Source organism: Sus scrofa, chromosome 14 (genome assembly GCF_054392235.1).
Source record: "Sus scrofa isolate SSC_HxYL_T2T_F1_AM1 chromosome 14, Sscrofa_HxYL_maternal_Yorkshire_Landrace_v2.0, whole genome shotgun sequence".
Classification (NCBI taxonomy): domain Eukaryota; kingdom Metazoa; phylum Chordata; class Mammalia; order Artiodactyla; family Suidae; genus Sus; species Sus scrofa.
The window spans coordinates 83,826,204-83,829,809 of NC_139396.1; positions in this window are offsets into that span (position 1 = coordinate 83,826,204).

Genomic DNA, 3,606 nt, shown 5'->3' on the forward strand with positions numbered 1-3,606 from the left:
TTTTTTTTTTTTAACAAAAAAACGGGCAGCAGGTCAGATTTGGCCCATGGACCTGCTTGCCAATCCCTGCCCAGGATTATCACACCCTAAAAATATCCCTGATGTGGCAGAGCCCTAAATTCTTCCAACCCCTAGCACACAGGTGTCTCTCCCTAAGACATCTGGAGTACTCACTGCCTCCTCCTCACCAAGACCAATGAGCATGTCATCAACACAGTGGATCATGACAAGGCGGTCAATGTCCAGACTAATGTAATGGAGGGTAGGAGCTACTACACACGTGGAGAAAGGGAATGTATTCTGATGTCCATGTTAAAAAATCTCTTGAAGTTCCCACTGGGGTACGAGGGGTTGGCAACATCTCTGGAGCACTGGGACACAGGTTCAACCCCCAGCCTGGCATAGTGGGTTAAGGATCCAGCTTTGCTGCAGCTGTGGTGTAGGTTACCACTGAAATTTGGATCTGATCTCTGGCCTGCGGAATTCCATATTCCACGGGGTGGCCAAAAAATAAAAAATCTCGTTTGATGCTGAGTGAAGATAAGTATTCACTAGGTCAGGGGCTTCCCAAGTCCTTTTTTAAGTCTTCCAACATGGCTTGAACATGAGATGTTGCACACATTACAGAATCTTTGTTCACTGTCCTAGATAGGAACACTTTGCCTTTCCTACCATTCTCTTTACAAATGTGTGTGTGTAACGTCTCACGTTCGAGCATGTGTCAACTGCCTGGGACATCCCTTCCCAGCCACTCAGGGAGATAACCTGAGGGGTCTCCAAACTTGTTTAATCCAGTGAAATGAACTTTGTCACTGGCCTTCCGATGCTCCAACAAAAGGGCCACAATAGCATTATAGATCTTCTGGTATCAAGTCAGACTCCCTATCCAACAGCATGTAAGAGATTTAGATAATTTCCTATCCCTGGCCTCAGAGGGGAAGGTTTATAGAACCCTTATTACATACTGTTGTTGCAATGCTGTCAGCCCCTTCCTTCAATTGATAGTCTCTAGGTCTGAGGCCTGGCCATTTTCTGGAAATAAATAGAATAAGATCCTGATTTTTCCCCCAACTTTCTGCTCATATAACCAAAGAAGATTCAGAGATGGGAGCAGCAAGTTGAACTGAGCTGTACCTGTATGACCCCTGGACACACAGATGTCTGTTAGCTTTCACCATAGATCTGGCTGGGTCAGGGGCCCTTCCAGCCTTGTCGGGCTTTGCTGCCCATTCCAATTTGCTCACTTCACATCTAATGGTAGCCACCACTGGTCTGTGCTTTCCTGAATTTACCCCCATTTTCTCCTCTATTGCCAACCCTGGATAAGGAGGGCTTCCACTGTCTCAATATGCTGGTGCATCTCCCTAAGCAATTTATTATCCATTTAGCAGAGGACTGTACTTAGGTCTGCCCAGAGGAACAGGCACACCAGAGTCGTCCAACCCCTTCTCTCAACACCCTCCTGCAGGCCACTGTTTCCAAGGTCAACTTTAGATTTGGATGGATTCCAAGGTTTAGAGTTAGACCTGAGTCACAAGAGATGCCCCACATCAACTTTTATACTCAGTCAACTGGTCCAACACCCTCAAGACCCCTCTGTGCTATGGGATCATGCCCTGCAGTTTCCTCCAGTAGTAGGGACTGTCCCTTCAGTGCCATGATGCTCAGTCATGATACTATTTTTCCGAGTAAAAGATTCCTTTCAGGGGCTAGAGAATAAAACTTTTATATTTTATAGGCCAAGGCAAATCAGTTTCTACGAATACAAAAATTTTGATAAAACTCAAAACAATTAAGTACAATATTTTGTAGTACAGGTCTTACTAGTAAGTAAGAATCAATCTCTGGTGGAAGATTATAATTTTATTTGGGGTTCCCTGCCATCAAATTAACTCATGTGTAAAAACCATTCATTCTTACTTAGCTTGTGGGTCTCACAAAGTCACGCAGCAGGTGGGATCTGGTTTACCAGCAGTTTGCCAACACATCCTTGGAGCCCACTTTGAGGGAGTACATCATCTTATAAACCACCTACCTCGGGTGAGGTACCTTGGGCTTTTTTCTAATACAAGGGGCAGGTGGCCAACTGCTGCCGGCCCAGAGATGAGTCACCTTGGGATTCAACATCATTTAGCATTTCCAATTTCCCACCCCAGTTTCTACCACTCCCCTTCCATATCTGGACCTTAAAATTAAAACAAAATTACAATGGATAAAAGTAATCCCTGAAACTTCACGGCCTTAGCAAATCTTGGTCTTTTATGGCATCCTAGCCCCTGACATTCCAAGTTTCACTGGGTCTTCCTCACAGTCCAGTCTTTGTTTCCCTGTGGTGGACCCCTGTCTGAAACTTGGAAAACTGTCAGCTCCTAAGATGAGCTGACACCCTGTGAACACAGCCTAGAACAGGTGCAGTCTCTGACCACCCCTATTCTCAGACTACCCAGTTTCCTCTGTTCTGCTTCTAGTACCTCTGGGTAATGTTGCTGCCCCATCTCTAGCCACCTGAGCCTGCTCAACACTGATGGGAATAAAGCCAGAAAGACCTTAGTAAGACTCCAGCCTACTTGTAAGACTTTCTAATAAGATCTTCAGGGACTTTGTTAACAGACCAGCTTCTCTGTAAATGAGGCCAGTGCCTTGAAATAAAATCCCACATTTAAAATTCCTTAAACTGGAAAAAGAAAAATGAGTTCCTGTTATGTCACAGCAGAAACGAATCTGACTAGGAACCACAGGTTGTGGGTTCAAGGCCTCACTCAGTGGGTTAAGGATCTGGCACTGCTGTGGCTGTGGTGTAGGCCGGCAGCTACAGCTCCGACTAGACCCCTAGAGCTTGGGGACCTCCATGTGCCATGGGTGCAGCCCTAAAAAGAAAAAAACAAACCAAAAAAAAAACCCTTAAAACTGGTGAAATTGGAGGATCTGAACTACACTGTATGGTTATTAAAGACAAGTGGGAAAATAAGCTGGGTAAATTAATAGCTACCAAGCAGCATTCTTAAGACTTTAAATTCTAGTGGCTTAATTTGTATGTTTAAGTTCAAGTGATGGTAGTAATACGCTGTGTCCAAAGCTACCTGAAATTTGGCACTTGTTTTCCAGTGCTGGGGGGAACAATTCTTTTGGGTGGAGAATTTTCCACTAACAATTTGGAAACAGGTCTCAAGCTTGCCTTTGCTACAGCTGTGGCAATGCTGATCTTAAACATGCTGTGCCACATGGGAACTTCCAATCCAGCACCCTTTAAAAACAAACAAAACCCCATAAATTGTGGCTAATGACTCAATGTATGTAACTCCCCAAATTAAAGACCTCTAGCTATGAACATAAAGGAAGGGAACAGCAGGATACTACAAACGGCTGATCAACTGGACATAAGTCACACGAAACAGGCTAACATGCCTTTTCTATCCTTATACTTTCTGGTCTTTTTAAGTCACCATTTCCACTCATTTAATATTTTAAAATCTGATTTTTAATTTAGCCTCATTCAAATTGCAATGCTAAATTTTAAAATTAACACTGAAACACAGTAGTATTAGGATGAATTCAACCACCCAGCCATTCTGCTACTTTTGGTGAGTAGATAGTCTGTGCCAGTCA